This window comes from Crocodylus siamensis, chromosome 9, assembly GCF_052110815.1.
Source record: "Crocodylus siamensis isolate JL-2025a chromosome 9, ASM5211081v1, whole genome shotgun sequence".
In the NCBI taxonomy this organism is placed as follows: Eukaryota; Metazoa; Chordata; order Crocodylia; family Crocodylidae; genus Crocodylus; species Crocodylus siamensis.
Window position 1 is genome coordinate 59,074,672 of NC_143403.1, and position 18,377 is coordinate 59,093,048.

Here is an 18,377-nt window from a genome sequence, read left to right on the forward strand (position 1 = left end):
AAGAACAGGTTAGACAAATGTCTGATAGAAGTAGTTTAGGTCTAGCTGATCCTGCCTTGGGGCGAGGGGATGGACTAGATGACCTCTCAGTGTCCACTCCAGTCCTATTTTCCCTGACTGAATAGACCCCAGCAGGATGAGTTTCACCCGTCCTCCCCCCAAAAAAACCCATTATTACACCAACTCATCAGTTTTTAATGAGAATCTGCATCTCTAAAAGTGTAGACACCTGGATGAATTTCAGTTGACAAGCACAATGACGTTCTAACTAGTCCTAGCAGATACCAGCTTATAGACATCACAAAGTTACAACACAAGTGGCAGTCTCACAAGTCATCTGTCATCAGCTTACACTTCCAAGCAAGGACTGAACTACACTGGCACAGCTCTGTGGATGCATGTGTGTGTGTGTGCGTACACACACACACACACACACACGTAAATGTATGGATTCACTGCAGTGTACAAACATTGGTAGATATAATCCCTGCCCCAAAGGACTTCCATATTTTTCTGTGAAAACTAGGTTGCCTCAGGTCAGAAACAGCAGGCTATCAAGAGCTTTCAATCTGTTCTGAAAATGGACAAAGGGAGTCTTTCAGAGACTCATGATGCTCGATTTTAAAAGTTCTATATAAACACCAGTTAGCCCCTTTTCAAGGTGGATAAAAATTAACAATTACATTAACAATTTTATTAAAAGCATTTATATTAAAAATTCATATTCAAAACAGAGCATGCTTGCTACCAGTTTTAAAGAAAGTCAAATCTGATCTGAGGAAAGTCACTGACTAAGCACCTGCAACCAGTTGGCTGAAGTCTGTTGAGGTGATAAACTAAGCTTTGACAGCAGCAGCCTCTTCCACAGGTACCAAGAGATTACTTTCTACTTTTCAGTTTATTCAGTTGACTTCAGTGCAGTAATTAGTTGATGCAGAGTTAAGAAACTGATTGGGAGGTGAAAAAGCAGAAAAGCTCGTGCAACTTTTTCAATCTCCAAATAAAAACTAGGTGTTAGAAGCAGAGATCTATTCATTAAAATCAGTCAGTTCAATTGACTAAAAACAGATCATGTTCCTTTTGTATAAATGCAAAACCATGTTATGAAAAAATAAATAAATAAATCAACCAGCACATTTAGTGTAGTTTTAACTAATGATTTCAAAATGTGAGTGTTCCACAATTAATTGAGTTCATATTTTCATTCAAAAGCAGCTTATTACACGTCGCATATAAAAAATGAATTCAGTAAATAAATGACACTCACCACTTGCTATCACAATAAACATATTTTAAGCTATAAAAAAAAACTGCTGAAATTAGTATGTGGTGCATCCCCAAGGTTAGCAAAAAAAAGAACTAAGTGTACAGGCTATATTTAGTTGGAAAAAAAAAATAAACAAATCAACACTTCTTAATCATTACAGCCCAGTGGGAATCAACCTCTCTTTAGGAAAATACCTAATACAAATGCAAAGCAAGATTTAAATCATGGTTTCCTTCCTACTGATTTAAATCACAATTAAAATCAGCTATTTAAACCACTAACTAAAATCCATTCATTCTGCTCTTTACCATACAAAAGGAGAAATTTCAAACTGAACTCAGAGACAACCCAGTAGCAACCTGACAGTGCACAGAAAGCCAAAACATTACATTAGTTCTGTATATCAGTGGCTTTTATTCCAGGATACATAATGCCGGTTTCAGGAACACCCAATACTCTTTTTTAAGAACAGGGTACAAGTCTTCATTTCATAGCCAAAAATCTTCTGCATACAGGGGCATCTTAAGACAACTCATGGATTAACCAGGTTTCTAAGGAAAGCATCGAGAGGCACAGTACAGTAATCTCTACGATAGCAGATTTAAATGAGTCAGAACATCACATACCTCTTTTAAAACCTGGAACTTGCACATGCTGGTTTAGTCTTAAGAAAAGTTTACCACTTAAGACTGCAAGGGAAGAGAAGGGACGGTCAGTATTTGTTACTAAAAGCTACCCGTCTCCCTCTACCAAAGAGACTGAAAGACAACGCTCTCAAACTGGATGATACAGAGTGCAGTGTTTTCTACCTCTTTCATCCCAAGCACAACCTGTTTCTAAAACTTTACAAAGGAGAAAAGAAAGAGTTCATCTTACTTTTGGGTCTATTATATTAGAGCAGGGGTTCGTTACATGTACCCCCACGGGAGAAGGCCCTAGGGGGTACACGCGGGTAGGTGGGGATAGAGCTAGGCCATGCACCATCCCGTGCTGCCACACAGGCGCCACCCGCCTCGTCAGGCACAGGGGAAGCTCGCACGCAGCGGCTGCTGCCGCTCTGCATTCAGCCACGCACCACCCCCCCGCAAAAGGGTTGAAAACCCCTGTATTAGAGAAACAGCTCACAGGTGACTGCAGTTGTTCAGCAACGGACTCCCTACACTTCTATAGACTATCTGCAGTGCTGGCTGAACAGCCAAAGAGGAGGAGAAAGAACAACTTCAGGACCTTTGCCATGTAGGCCACTGGCCCCGGTGGAAAATTCTCTTCATCACAGTTTTTATAACAGCACTAAACAGTTTTGTTCCATCTACATTAACAGCAGACCCACCTTCGGCACTAGCTGAATGAAATCCACTGCCAACCGCCTCTTCCCCCAGTAGATCTGTTTCCTACTGCAGACAGAGCTATATGTTGCTGGGTTCCTTTAATATCAGTCTGCATGCAAGGCGCTGTCCTGTCCCTTCAGTTCCTGCAACTCATTCCATCATTCCCGGATACATTCAAATTCCCTGCTTTTCCAATAACTGCAAACAGAGTTCTTGTAATCGCAGATCCCAAGCAAGTAGCCCTCTCTACCCTTCCCCAGTCAAATAATATGGGCTCAATGAAAGCATGAGGGCTGTCATTTCAATAATGCAAAACCCTGTTGCTTCCACTCCAAAACAGCTGACTTGAAGTGCATGCTAGGCTGTGCTTATTAACAAAATGAGAAATCTGATATATAGAAAGAAAACACTATGTGGAGATTAATCCTGGATTGCAGTTTGTGGCCAACACCGGGCCTTCGTCCAAACACAAATGAAAAGGAAGGAAAATTTTTCCCACCTGTCACTTAAAGCAGGTACAACTACTGTAGTGTAATAGTCCCTTACCTACAGCTATTGTTACAATCACTTCTATATCGGCTTTAAATTCAGGACTGACCTCATTGTGTTTCTGCCTTGTTTATCTAGAGCCAGCGCTGAAGGATGAGTTTTCTTTCCAGGAACTGCAAATAAAAAGTGTGACTGACTAACAAGTTTGGACAGTCAGCACCCAACACTCATCCAGGAAAGAAGGAAACACATCCTGGGCTTCCAATTGCCGTTCTGATGAAAGTCTGATGGGTCCACTTAGTGGGAAAACGCAACTCTAAAGGAACATTTTGAGATAAATCCTCAACTAGCACAAGTGGCAGTAAAATATTATACGTACCGTTCTGGCAGCTTAAAAATAGCTGCTTTGCCATACTACTTGCAGCACAGGAGACTGAATTCTCTACTGCAATGCAATATCCCTGTTCTCAGCACTACAGCAATGTAAACTCATTCAAGCTGCTTTACTGGTATAGTCAGTTATTTTCAATCTACAGCCAACCCACTGGGGAAGTCTTTTTTTTTTTTTTTAAAGATATTCTCCTGCCCCCAGTTGGGCCAGGACTCTGTTGTTGTAAGCAATTCCACAGCTGAGCCCTGTTAATTTTTCTCCAAGCCCAGCAGGGTAGGCATGTCCACTGATGCTGAAATGGTCCCCCTTCTCATTGAGCTTTGCCTGTCACAGCACGGCCTACGTAATGGCTGCATCGCAAATGCAATTCTGTTTTCTCCCACTCCGAGACCACATCTGCTGCTGTGCTGAAAACCCAGAGGCTCACTTCGTGGCAATGATCACTGCCATTAAACCAGAAGCAGCAGCAGCTTTTGGGAGCAATGAATCCACTAGTTAAGGCACCAAAAGTTTGATTTCTACAGTGCAGTGCATAAAGACACTCTTCCTATCTGACAAGCCATGACACATCCATCAAACTGGATGGGAGAGCAAAACACTGTAATCAATGCAAATAGGCATTCTGATTCCAAAGAAAGCATGTGTCCATTTTTAACCATTATCCTATTTCTCCACATCTACTATTGAGGACCATAGGTTGGAACCAGCACAGTTACACTTTTTTTTTTCATCTTGGAGAAAATAAAAAAAAGAGTAAAATAGGATTTACAGCTGAAGGGGCTTTATTACTACAGGCTTTAAAGATGCTGGAAAGAAGAATTTGTAGCAACATCCCCTGTTCACATTTTGAATGCTCATATTTGCTCACCACTTTTGAACCGCTGCAGCTGTTTTGAGGCTTTTCAGTCCGTTCCCCCTCAAAACCCATCAGCCATTTATTTAAAAAAAACAAAATCCAAAACACACAGAATGTAACGCTGTTCTCATCAAAGCAAACTGAACCATCCACCCTCCAGGACTGAGGCCTCCTAACCCCCTCTCCTTCCTGTCACACACTAGCCTCTGCCAAACAATCCAGTCCTGACACTACCAAGTATCACGTGATGCCAAGTGCTCCAAGCATCTTGCGATACTTATTACTATCTACACATCCATAAGTCATTCTGCCCAGCAACATACACAAATACTAACATGAACCATTTCATTATGCATTAAAGATGTAAATCTCTCCTGAATCTTGAGTGAAGGGAGCTTATTATTATTATAATAAAGAAAAGAGAAAAAAAAAACCAGGCACGGGGATGATTTTGTTTTCTCTCTCCCCCTGCAAATACACAGGGCGAAGGAAGAGATTACTCCCTTCTGAACCCCACCACAACACGCAATGCATTTCAGACCCCAGAGCAGCAGGCTTTTCGGTTCAGTTTCTTTACCCGCGTTAGACTGGAAAGTAACAAATGTAAGAGGTCGCTTATTCTTCACGCTGATCCCCCAGAGCTAAAATGACATGCCAGTGGCAGGTGGCAAGTTTGAAGGTTCTTCCCCTCCCCCCCACACACCCTTTTTATTTTAATAAAATATAACAAAGGGCACCCAGATTTGACCTGGTGGGTCAACCATCAAGAGTTAAACTGATTTCAATAATTAGACCTAGAATGTCAGGCACTACTGCAAATAATTGCTCCTAATGCTTTTAGGATTAGATTGCTAATGAAAAGGCACAAAAAGGAGGCCACTTGCAGTTGTGGAAATAAGTCAATTTTCCTTTCATATGTCATTTTCTCCACGCAGAGTTGCTGCGATATGATCCCAAGGAGCCATTTACGGTTCCCTCCCCCGAATTGCTCCCGCATGTACAAGAGGTCTCCTAAGTCGCACAAAAACCCTGCTCGGCGCTGCTGATCTGGGCAGTGCCTTTATTAACATAATCGGTATTTGTTCAAATTTCAGGATGCTGCCTGGTGACAACAACTGCTGCGAGGAGCAGCGGAGCAGTTTCCCCTTCGTCAGCAGAGCGCAAACAGCGGCCTGGCCATCATGTGTTTTTTTTTTTTTTGGACCGAAAGCAGCTGAAAAGTGGGAAACTGGCCTTTTCCGACGAAATCCTGCTCTTCTTCCTGCTTCTCGCACAAAGGGATTGTAGCCACAAAGCAGCATCTCTCCCCCTGCAGCCGGACTCGCGCAGCCCCCCGCTAAAGCGCTGGCTTCGGCAGAGCCGGCCGCCTTCCCCGCCGCGCCCCGCGGGAGCAGGGGGCTCGAGCCGCCCTTCCCGGCCGCCAAGTTTGGAGGAGTTGCGGAGCACAGGGAGGTGCGGGGCCCGGCGGCGGGAGCGCCCAGCTGGCAGCGCCGATAAGGGCCGCGCTCGCCCCCCGGGGGCACGGCGACAATGCGCCGCGCTGCTTTGTAGCCGCGACGAGGGGAAGAAAAGAGATACAGCCCGGCGGGGACACAATGTTGCGCTCCGGGCCCCGCGCCGCGGCGCTCCCGGGGCCGGAACAAAAGCCGGACCCCGCGTCGGGGGGATGGGGCAAAAGTTCAATGCGGGCGCTGGGGGCCGGGGGGAGAGGGCATCCCCGGGCCGGGGGAGGTCCCCGGGGAAGGGATGGATGGATGCAGGGGGGCACGCGTGGGCCAGAGCCCGCCCGCAACACGCCCCCAGCTCCCTCCCCCGGCCCGGCCGGCCGCAGCGCGGGGGGAGAGGAGCCGCCGGGGCCGGCTGTCCCCCCTGGAGGGCTGCTCGCGGCAGCAGCTGCAGCAGTGCCCCCTCCCCCGGCCGCCGAGCCCAGGGGCAGCGCGCACAAAAAAATGGCACGGGGTAGGGAGGGAGAGGGGAAAGTTTGCAGCCGCTTCCCCCCGCAGAGCCCGGGTTCCCGGGCCGGGCCGGCGCAGGCTGGCAGGGGCACAGCCCCGCGGCGGGGCAGGGGCAGGGGCAGGGAGAGCGGCAGCGGCAGGGGCAGGGGCAGGGAGAGCGGCGCCGGGCTGCGCGGAGCGCCCGCGCCCGCGCCCTCCTTACCTCCTTCCTTGCATCTGGAGCAGCGGCTTTTGGGGGGCTTCCCCCTCTCCCTCGCGCGCGCCTCTCGGCTTATACCAGCCTGTTCCTCATCTCACAGCCTTCCTCCCAGCGCCATCTTGCAAGCTTGTGACGTTGGGAGCTGCTCACCCCTGACCCACATTTGAATAGAAGCCAAAATGAAAAAAAAAAAAAAGAAAGAAAAGGAGGGGGGAGAGAGAGAGAGAGAGAGGAGGAAAGAAGGGGCAGAAGGAGAAGGCAGCCGCCGGGCAAGTGCTGTGCCAGTGTGGAGCACAGCATCAGCTCCTGCCCGCTTGCCAGCTAGTTTAGTAATAAGCAATTTCCTGCTTTTGCAATAAATGTTGCAGCCGCCGAGCCGGGAGAGGGACAGGGAGCTTTGTAATTCCCATTCAAAGACCCAGGCTGCCGCCGCCCGCACCTCGGGGAGCCTGCCCCGGCGCGCGGACGAGCCACATCCTGCTCGGAGGGGAAGGGGGAAAAGGCATTTGTGGAAATGTTTTTATTTCCGCTCCTGGTGAGGTCTGCAGTGTGTCTGGAGCAGCAAACGATAGGGAATAGGACCAGCAAAGGTGCTGGGAGGTGTGAACGAGTTTGTGGCTGATGTCCAACCCAAAAGAAGAAGAAGAAAATACAGTGCAATTGGTAAAGTCAGTTGTTCCTACTTTTCCTTATTTTTAAAGTGCTGCATCCAAAACCAACCAAATAAATAGCCTTTGCTCTCTGGGAAGCAATAGCAACCTAAAGTGTCTCTGTTAGTTTGTCGGATTTTTTTTTTTTTTTAGTTATTAGGAAAGTTACTTGGGTTTTACAGTCCTGCCAGGGCTTCCCTGGGTACTTAACTTAAAGCTCAGGAGGAATCCACAACCTGGGACTTCCCCCTGCTGCAATACCTGTTTGTGGATTGGGGCCTTCTTTTGCAAAAGTTCAAGTGAAATGACCCAGAGTCTCAATTTTTTCCCCATTCTTGAGCATCCCCAGGTAAAAGCACTCGCCCAGGCTCGCGGCTTGCCCTGGAATCCGAACAGCCTCACACAGCACTTCACCTTTTCCAAGTGCCCTGCAAACGTTAGCTAATTGATCTCTGATACTGAAGCAAACTATAGGAATGCATTTTATTGGGAGCACACAGTAAGATTTCCTCTGCTCACCCATGTAGAAATAATTAAAATGTTCGCAAGTGTGAGATCATGTTTTGCTTTTCCTTTATATGATCCATATTAGTAAAAGAGGATATTACTGTGCCAAGGATAGAAGAGCAGACAGTTTGGTGGAGGTTGGCCTCCAAGGGTCAGAGCCTTTACAATCACCTGTGTTCCCATTCAAACTGGGTAGGGTGCTTACATTAGTGGGGTGGGTCCTGCCATATTTTAGGTCTCTAAGAATTTGCTGGTGGCTCAAACGCAGCAGGTATTTCAGGAGATTCCTATGCTGACCCACATAGTTAACTTGCTGGTTACTCACCTCCAGCTCCAGAGGTGCTTTTCAACCTGTGGTCCATGGACCCCTGGGGGTCCACAAACAATATCTAAGGGAACCGCAAATAATAACCATGATCAATCAAAAGCATGTGAATGCCCACACTTACAATTCAGAAGAGTCCGCATCTCCATTCAAAATTTTTCAGTGGCCTGCAAATGAAAAAAGTTTGAAAAACACTGTGCTAAAGAGAAGGATCTCTAAATTCAGCCATGGGGGTTTCAACAGCAAATAAAAAAGACAGAGCACAACAGAGCATGAGAAGGGTCTAGTATGTTCACCATATGCTTGATAAAGGGTAAAACTTCAATGCTAGTAAAAACAGCAAAAATGACAGAGTCCAAGACGCAACAAATCAGGTGTGGATCAATTCAAGACACCTTCCTCAGTACTGCTCACAAGGGAAGGTGATTTAAAATTGGTGGAGAAGTTTGTGGCTGTATTTTAAAGCTCACTGGCTTTGTAAAAAAGCACTAGGAGGTGCTTGTAGCCATTCAGTCCAATCTGTGGTGGGAGGAATTGGAGGAAGAATGCACAGAAACCCTCGTGCCATGTTATCTGGGCAGATTAGAAAGAAATGTGGAAGATGATTTAGTCAAAGTTTATAAATTAGGTTCATAAATTAGTTTAATCCAAAATCTCTCTAGTTTGGTGGCACTGTTGGCTTTGGATGTCCCAGGCTAGGAAAAATGGAGACAGACAAATATCTAATGGCACTGAAGCAAACAACTAGAAAATAGGAATTTGGCACAGTGGAAAATGCTATGAGAGGTCATAAAGCTCTATGTTCACTTTAACATATACATACCTACTACAAGACAAAAAGGGTAACTAGTGAGAAAGCCTGACCTGGACCTGAACCTGTCACTCAAGCTGTGAGTGGCTGTTGAGAATCTGATGAGCCAATAGGTCAGGCTTATGCACCTACCAAAGAAACATCTGCAGGCATGCAAAAGAGATCCCACAATACCTGCAATGGCTCCAAGGAAGCTTAACAGGGGAAACCACCCTCCAAGAGAGTTCCCTAGAGCCCCTGCAATTCACACCCACCATGGGCATACCTGCTGCCGAGCCCTGGGTACAACATATGCCCATGAATGTGGAAACCAAAAGCATTACTCGGGAAGGGAGAGCAGTGATGCTAGCAGCAAAACAATGCTGACATAGGCACATTGTCCACGCAAGCTGTGGCACATATGAGTGAGTTTTCAAAAATGTTTGCTGCTCAGTGATAGCCAGAAAAGAGGGATCACTCCAGTTCCTATACCTGTGCTTGAAATAGTTCATTGTGAATATTTATATTGCAGTAGCACTCAGCCCAGTCAAGTGGATCCAAGCTGATTGTACTAGCTGCTTTACAGATGCATGCAAAAGCTCCTGTCCTGTGTGTGCTGATGAATACTTAGAAGACACACAGTACTCAGTACAACTACAACAAGCAGGTTTCCTCCTAATTGTGTACAGATGCCTCAGAAGGGAACCTGAAGAACTAGCACCTTTGGCTTGAATCTGATCACATTCATCTCCAGTTCTTCCTCACAAAACTCTCAGCACCTCTGTTTTCTCTGATTCTGTAGCCCTTAATGTTATCCACGAGACAGAGATGCTGCAGGCAAACTATTTAGGTTCAAACAAAAACGGAAAACCCAAAAGACTTTTAGGATTTTAAATCATTTAAAGTTACTCATCACCCTGGCTGGACTTGAGAAGTACTGCCAGTATTTCATGGTCATGCAGGTTTAAGCTCAAAACAAATTTAAAAAAATGAGAGGACACTGGTGGAATCCATACAGCTGAATCCCCAAGTGAGTGAGCAGTGAAGCAACCCCAGGAAAAAAAATGCTAGTGCAGAAAATAAGCAGAACATGGGAATGGGTGTGCCCCGACTGCTTTACCACTCTTCAATACCACCTCTCCTGAATCCCTGTGCTAGTGGATGTCCAGTGCCATCTAGCAGGCAAAACAGTTGTTTACAATACTGGATGAAAATGGTGGGTATTGGTGGGTTGCACTTGGCAGTCATCTGGTTTGTTGTGCGTGGTCTACATCTTGTAGTAGGTGGGCACAGCTTGCAGCTATTTCCTTTTGCTGTTAAGGTAACAACTGAAATTGTCCAGGAGTGACATTGTAGAGGTATACCAAAGACCAGCTTCATTGCAATATATTTACTGGAGCTGCAATGGAAAAAAAATAGCATAATTAAAAAGGGCAAGAGGGTAGAAGCTGCACAGAATAAAACAGGTTGAATTAGGGAATAAAATGTACTTCAAGGATAAAGCAAAGTGCATGGGGAAAACACCTACATTGTCAAGTGCACGCCTGAAAGATAGGCAATAGCTAACCTAACAGCTTCAAAAGGGCTACAGGGTTTTCCAGGCTAGGTCCACTTCCTAATACATTGCAGCCCCAGTGAGGAAGTATGTACAGCTTGGCTGGGAAGATTCTTGCTTAAAAATAAAGGAAGCACCAGAACATAAGACTGCCAAAGAGCAATCAAAAGAGGCATCTTTGTAAACATCAGTGCTGAAGTTCAGCTACCCAGAAAAGTTTGTGACCTTTATTCAAATGGAAACAGAACAGTTGGTAACAGCATGTGCAATGTTATAGCAATGTGGTTTGATAAGAAGGGCCTTTTATAGTCAGACTATAAGCCAAAATGAGACGCTATCAAACATGGCCAAATACGATAATGTGGTTTTAAGTCAAGATATATTTGAAAAGTTTCCTCATCTCTTTTCCTTCTTCAGTTGTAAGTTCTTTTCTGAACTATTTTATAACAGCTCTTTACAACTAAGATTATTTCAATTCTCCCTGCCTATTCTGGGGCTATGGATGCTCAAATTCTCATTTCAGTTGGTAGACAGATGCAGGACACATTATGTTTTTACCTTTGCTTATAAAATCTTCCAGCTCTAGAAAAATATGTTCAAGAATGAAACGCCAAGTAGTAATGGAATTCTATTCAGAGTATTCATGATGGTTTGTTCTAGGACAGTTGAATGGTAAAGTGCAAGTTTTAAAGAAACACACATTAACTGAAAAATAAATATTTTTAGTAGAAATGTAATATTAGACCCAAAGCTGTCTATCACTGAGATGAACTGGGCAGGTCTTCTTCTCAGAGCTATTTTTGCATGCTGCCTTTCTACAGATTCAGTGAGACAAAGCTGCATTGGTTCATGTTTGGAAAATTCTCTCTGCAGTCATAAGAAACATAAGCTTAATTTTAAAAAGTCCTACAAAGTTTACAGTCTATAGGAAGTGATTGGGCCACCATCCTGCTGCTCACATAAACTACCATCACTTCTCAGATCAATCTTTCCTTTATACACAAGTAAAATTTTAGTTTAGTTTGGAGGAGGATGGACATATTTTATTGCTGCAAGCTAAGTTTTTGTGCTTTTTACTATGCATTCTGCTAATGCATCACAGGATACCTGAATCTAGCTGTGCCTGCTATCTTAGTGATTATACACTGTGCAATGGTATATTCTCTATTACACTGCCGGTATACAATGCAAGATGGAAAAAAAAATAAAAGGTTTGATCATCAAAGAAACCTGTGTATTAAAGGTCAGGAAGTAGAGGATAAAGTGAGACTATGATACAAGTCAAGCAGTGGTAGACCTTGCAAATTATTATACTAAATACAAAAAGCTGAAGTTTTTTTCAGGTACACGTAAAAAGAAGCAAGGCTGCTACACAGCGAGGAAGAGGTATACATTAAAGATATTACAGCTATGACTCAAAATTTAAATACACATTTTGCTCAGCTGTCAGTTGACAATGATGCTCCTCACAGATGCAAAGACAGGATGGCTGCTGGCAACCAGGGTATGAAATTACAATGGGCAAGTAGAAACAGCGATTCTGGAAGTTCGGTGCATTCAGACTTGGGGGGAGCCAGATTATCTCCATCCCAGAATTCTGAAAAAGCTTGGAAATCACAGGTCCACCAGCACAGTTTTCAATAAATCTGTCAAGTCAGATACAATACTCTGTATCTTGAAAATACCAAGCATAGTATTAATATTTAAAGAGCATGAAAAAAATGATCTGAGTAACTACAGGGTGATTAGGCTGATCTCAAGAGTATGAAAGGCTTTAGGACAAATTCCGAAGGAAAAAAGAATTAAAGGACAATTGTAAAGTGAAAATAAAATAAAATTCAGTGCAGATTTACTCATCAAAAATTATGCCAGCCTTACCTTTGTTTGGTATATTAACTGATTTTCTAGACAAAGGAAATGCAGGAGACCTAATCTAACTCCTCAGTATGGAGCTCCAGGGCAAATGATTTGTTAAGATGGACGTTCATACAAGAACTGTGAAATGGATAAAGAACTGTCTAAACGGGAGCCAAAAGACCATGTTGAAAGGGAGACTTTTAGGTCGGAAGGACATTACTAGTGGAGTTCCTCCAGGATTGGTTTTGAGGGTGAGCCAATATTTCCTTTAACAGCCTTGTCCCAAAAAGTAGACAATTTCTAATTAAATTTGCTGAAGTCAAAGTTGGGAGGCATTGTCAATATAGGGGGAATCAGAAAATCATTCTAGAAGACCCTGATTACCTTTAGGGATGGAGAACTAGAAATAGGATGAGATGGCAAGGTCTCACATTTGGGAACTAACGACAACAATTTCTGCTGGCTGCTGGGAGCTCACCTCTTCAAACATACTGAGAAGGAGAAAGAATAATATGATGCCAAGGTGTATTAAGGGAGACATTTTCAACAGAGATAGAGAAACAGTAATGTCAAATGTACGTGGCACTGGTGAGATCTTATCTGGAACACTGTGTCCAATGCCAGTCACTCGTGTTCAAAAACAATGAATTCAAACAGGGAGAGGCACAGAGAAGGGCTACGAGGATGATCAGGGAAATGAAGAGCCCATCTTGCCAGAGAAGACTAAAAGAACCTGACTTGGTCAGCTTAGCAAAAGACGGCTAAGGGGGGCTATGATCTCTGTCTATAAATAAATCAAAATGGTAAACACCCAAGAACAACCACTCAAGCTGCAGGACAAGCCAATAGCGATAAACTGTCCATGAATAAACAGTGACTGGAAATTATAATGCTTTTAATCACCAGAGCACTGAGGTTTTGAAACAGCCTTCCAAAAGAAGTAGTAAGGCCAAAAAGGCTAACTATTTTTTAATACTTCTTGGTTGGTTTCTGAAAGGGCTTAAAGGTCTACAGTTCCCTGAGAGTGTGGGGGGAGGAAGTCCCTTCCACCCCTGTGGTCCTGTATATTTCTAACATCATTATGGGTCGCAAGAAACTATGCCTGTGTACACGCTTTAGGCTTGGTTCAGTTCTAGATTTATTTTTGTTCTTAAATACTTTTTTCATTAGAGTTTTTCATCTATTGCTTACTAGTTAAATACAGATAGTACATTATAATTGTATCTCTATATCAGTGGTTTTCAACCATTTTTCATTTGCGGATCCCTAAAACATTTTGAATGGAGGCGCAGACCCTTTTATACTGTAAGTGTGGGTATTCACATACTTTTGATTGATCATATTCATCTTTTGCGGACCCCTTACACATAGTCTGTGGATCCCCAGGCCAGCTAATGCTTATTAAAACACTGCACCTTTGAGTATTTTTGGACCACATTTTCAAAAATAGCCTAGAATTCTCTGCATCAACTCTAAGTAGAAATAAGAGAGGAACAAATACAACTCTACATAAATGTCTTTTGCTTTCTTTGTGTGTGTGTCTGTTTGAATTAATGTGTGTACAGTATACTTGAGTAATTAAGACTATGAGCTGAAAGAATGAATTACTATCACATGGAGGTAAAGTATACAATACGGTCAAGTAAGCAGTTCCAATAGGAGCGTATTAAGAAGTAAAATGTATTGGGAAACAGTGCACTGGCTGCCAGATCACTGTCCAGGTGAAGGTGAAATTATGTTCCCAGCTGGTGTCCAGATGAAATTTAAAGTATTAATTTTGCCTGAATACCTTGGAACTAACTTTCTTGCCTTATAGAGTGAGGTTACTTATCAGCTAGTCTAGCCTAAGCAAAAATGAGGGAAGAGTTGGACTTTTTGTGCCGGAGGAGTAACATAGAGATTATGTCTTTATGGCAGTAAATGTACGTTTTTACAGTGCATCTTGATGTAAATGCTTAGTGAAGATGAGGTATGGGCAGTTTTTACCTTGATATAGCTAGCTATGGTCAGCTTCAAACAACCGTCCCAGCCAACCTGGGGTTTACTTGAGCTAGTAGTTACATGACGATAAAAATTGCTGGTGCATGAAAGAATATAGGGTAGATATTGAGACAATGAGCAAAGAACATTTTGTTTCAGTTCAGTCACATGCAAAGAAAACAGGGATGCACTGTGGCATGTTGTACAAGTTAAATGGCAGACTGCTTTAAAAAAATCAATAGAGATGCAAATATCACTTTTTCTGTCTCATTATACAAGTTACTGGTACTGATTATATATTGTATATGTAAAACAAGCATCAATAAGATCAGAACCAGACAGCATGACATTTTTAGGAGGGAAAATGAAAAATCAATCAAAGTTAACAGGAGAGGAAATATAAAAATCTGTATGTGCTTGCATACTTGTATGTATAAATGCACATGCTGTAATCCTGGCCACAGTGGGATTTGTCTATTGACTGCAATGGAGCCAGGATTTCATTCGTAATCTTTACCTAATTCACTTCATTAACCTTTTTTCTTGAGCTTTCTCTGCTACTCCTCCATGGATTAAGAAGTCTAATGTTCTCACAAGCTGCCCAACACAGCTAATTGCTAGAGACAAACAACTCACCCATCCATGGAAGAGCCCATGGGCAAAACAGCTATGACTTGTGGTTAATGGTATAAAAAGTTGTCAAATGCTAATAAAATAAACACATCCTGTTGTCAACAGGGGCTATTGATCAAGGAGACAAATATTTGAGCAATTTGCAAGTCATCTTTTTGTTTGGGCAGCAGAGTGGAATGTGGTTGTTATGGTTTTTTAAATGTTAATGAAAAAAACATGGGTGTAGAATATATATTACTTTACCCTGTCAGGAGTGAGATTGTTCAAGACTTACAGGTGAAAAAAGAAGGTGGCAGTAGTGTGCAGCTGGCCATAAAATAATTTCACTGGATTCCAATACTTCCCTTTTGGTCAACCGATTTTTATAACTTCCAAAATATGTCATGGTGTCAACCAAGAGTAATACCATTGAAGCCAACAGAGTTTCACTAGTGTAAATGAGAGGGGAATACAGCAGGGCTGCGTGAAGGTTAGGGTGGTGATTCAATGTGGGGGAGATTTGGCCCGATTCGCTGGCTGAATTCCCGAATCATGGAAAAGATTCGGAGAGCTTTGATGATTTGGGCAGTCCCCGGTGGCTGCAGCTGACTTCAAACTGGTAAGTACTAGCAGCAGGGAAGCGGGGCTGGAGGAGGGGGGCAGGGACCATGGGGGGACCCCTCCCAACCCCCCGACCCCCCTGCCAGCCTCCTGACCCCCCTACTGTCCCAGCCCGCCCAATCCCCCCAACCCCCACTGCCCCAGCTCCTGGTACTTTAAAGAAAAGCCCCAGTGCTCATGCTGTCCCCCACTGCCCCATACAGCATGGGGGGCTCTGCACAAGCCCCCCCAATCCCTACTCCCCCCACCAAAAGGTGCCTGGGCCAGCTCTGGCTCTTTAAAAAAAAAAAAGCTGAGAAAAGTCCCAGGATTCATCGCTACTGCAGTGGCCTTGCGGTTTCGGGGGCTCATGCAGAGCCCTCCACGTGGCATGGGGCAATGGGGGCCAGTTGGGATCACCCCCCGCCAGCAGGAGCAGTGAGTCCTGGGGGTTTTTTGGATTTTTTTTTCTTAAAGGGCTGAGCTGGCCCAGGTGGGGCACCTGTGGGGAGTCCTGGGGGAGCGAAGAGGGGTCAGAGGGCTCGTGCAGAGCCCTCCATGCAGCGGGGGGCGGGGGGGGCAGCGGAAATCACCCCCTGCCCAGCAGCACCCCGTGAGCATGTGCCACAGCTGGGGCGGGTGGGCAGCCATTGCCGGGCTGGGAGAGGGGCAGGGGATGGGCCTGGCTGATTTGGAGATTCGGCCAAATCGAATCGGGACGGTAATTTGAATCACCAAATCAAATTGCTGTCCCCTGAATTGACTGAATCTGAATCCAAAGTGAATACTAGCCGCTTCACATAGGCCTAGAATACAGCCCAGTTTGATAAACAAGGTTATAAAAACTATAGTCAGTGTCATAATCATCTACTGTGATTAGCACTGATCAGAATGAAAAGCCAGTTTAATGCAAAATGATTACAGCTCAGGGGATAAAGAGTAAGAGACTGAGGTGAGACTGTCTGACACAGGATTGGAAAGGTTTGGTCTTATTATTGTCTGTGTTTGGCACCAAGGTATTGCACTGAAGCTGTCCTGTAGGTTTCTAAAATCGGGTATCAGTCTAGGATTTATGATGTGGGACTAGAACATTACTTTCCTTCCTCTTTTTCAAATTTGTATTCTATTTTTTAAGACAAAGGGCATGGCTTTGTTTCCACTGTCCATGGTCAAATCACAAGTCAATTAAAAAGTGAGCTATTTAAAGTGATTTAGTGCTGTCTCTGTCCCACCTCTTAAGGCAGGGGCAGGCAATTACTTCGGGCAGAGGGCTGCTTACTGAGTTTTGTCAAGCAATCGAGGGCCGCATGACAGGCAGCCAGGGGCCTGGTGGGCTGCATTGGGCCCATGGGCCGCATTTTGCCCACCCCTGTTTTAAGGACTAGGTGTCAATGATGTTCAAAGCAGCCCCTAGTCTGCTCTAACTGATGCCAGGGCCAGAAGTTGCAGAGTCAGTAACCAGTTTCCTTCTGGGCCATTATCTCTTGTGCAAAGTGAAGCACAGATACAAGGGAGGGTTCAGCCTTATATGCTGGTCAGGCAGTGTCACAGTCACAAGTTATAAGGCTCAAAGGAACCATTGTGGTCATCTATTTTGATCTTTCATATAACACAGACCAAAGGACATCTCCACATACATTCCAGTTTTGATTATTATACACTAGGAAAAAAATACACCCTAATTTAAGTATTGCCAGGAATGAAGAATCCACTTACAACCCTTGGAAAGTTGTTCCAGTGGTTTTTAAAAAATTGTAACTGTTCAAACTTCCAGCTATTGTTGCCTAGTTTTAGACTTATCAAATAAACTGCAGCAGAGCATGTTAGGGAAGAGTTCAACCTGGGTCTCTAGAGATTACAAAAAAACCCCAGTTAATTCATTATACAAACCCAGTTCTTTGATGTAACGCTTACAAACAATCTAATGTATTGCCAGGTAATAATCCATTCATCCTAAAATCCCAGCAAAGAGGTAGGAGAGAAAACATAATATTCATACCATCAACAATGTTTGATGAAAAATAACTTTGTATCATAAATAAAAAGTAGCACTTACGCAGGCCTTTACATTGCGCAATAGCAGTACAAACATTGGCTGAAGAATCCATGTTCTCCTAAGACACAAGGCAATAAATATGATACTCATTATTCAGCATCAGCAAATGGAAAAACAGAGAGATAAATCCTTGCAAGTGAACAAGGGCCAAGAACAAAGTTCTGGATACTGAAGGACCAAAAAAATAGTCTGTAGGTCTTTCACATCTGGAACAGTTTAACGACAACTTTGTCATCATCACCCAGCACAGCAGATAGGCTGTTTTCACTGCTCAAAGGAACAGACAATAGACAGCTCATGCAGAGAAACCCTACATCATCTTGCATGCCACAGTGATTCTGCATTGCTCATTAATGAGATTAGGTTAGGATGAAGGCAAACCTGGCCATATAAATGGAATGGGACCTAGGAGTGAATAGCATGCCATTTTTACCAGTCCTCCCCATCTTATAGGATCATAACAATACCATATTTAAACCCCCTTTGGATTGGCTTGTAGACTCAAGATTTAGCCCAGAGGCTGCAAAGCTGGGTGACACACCCTGGACCACAGATCAGAAGCAGATGAGAACTGGACGTTCCTAGTTGCCACTCCCCTGGTCAGATAACCAGCCCACACCTCTGTGATTTTTGTTACTCGGTCTTTATACTTATACAGTAAATGACAGATACTGTGATGTCTCTCTCTTGGCTGGTGGAGGCAGTGGGACAGTATTAAGTCTATTGGCAGTGATAATTGACACAGTCTCTTTTAAGTAAGGCGACAAGTTTCTGTTTCAAAAGAGGTTTGTGCATGTTCTTTATTTAGGAAGCCATCTTCTGATATGTGCAATCTAGCCATCAATTAATCTGTCTTGATACATTTGCTCTGGATAACATCATTGAGAAAGCCATGGCAAAGCAACTCTCATAGGAACTAAATACCTCCAATATTCTTGATGCTTGTTAGTTTGGTTAAAG

General features: G+C 43.9%; 1 protein-coding gene across 13 annotated transcripts in view; it reads right to left on the reverse strand.

Moving 5' to 3' along the window:
* The window catches only part of HIC2 (HIC ZBTB transcriptional repressor 2), a 107,162-nt gene that overhangs the window by 85,377 nt on the left and 3,408 nt on the right, over positions 1–18,377 (reverse strand). For 6 of the 13 annotated variants that reach the window (XM_090063716.1, XM_090063714.1, XM_090063709.1 and 3 more), the window contains exon 1: positions 6,489–7,013. The gene's annotated coding sequence lies outside the window, so the exon portion shown is untranslated. Of the gene's footprint in view, positions 1–2,597; positions 2,617–5,564; positions 6,007–6,488; positions 7,016–8,091; positions 10,157–17,417; positions 17,476–18,377 lie in introns of those variants that run through there. The other 7 variants (XM_090063718.1, XM_090063715.1, XM_090063713.1 and 4 more) reach the window with 5 other exon arrangements.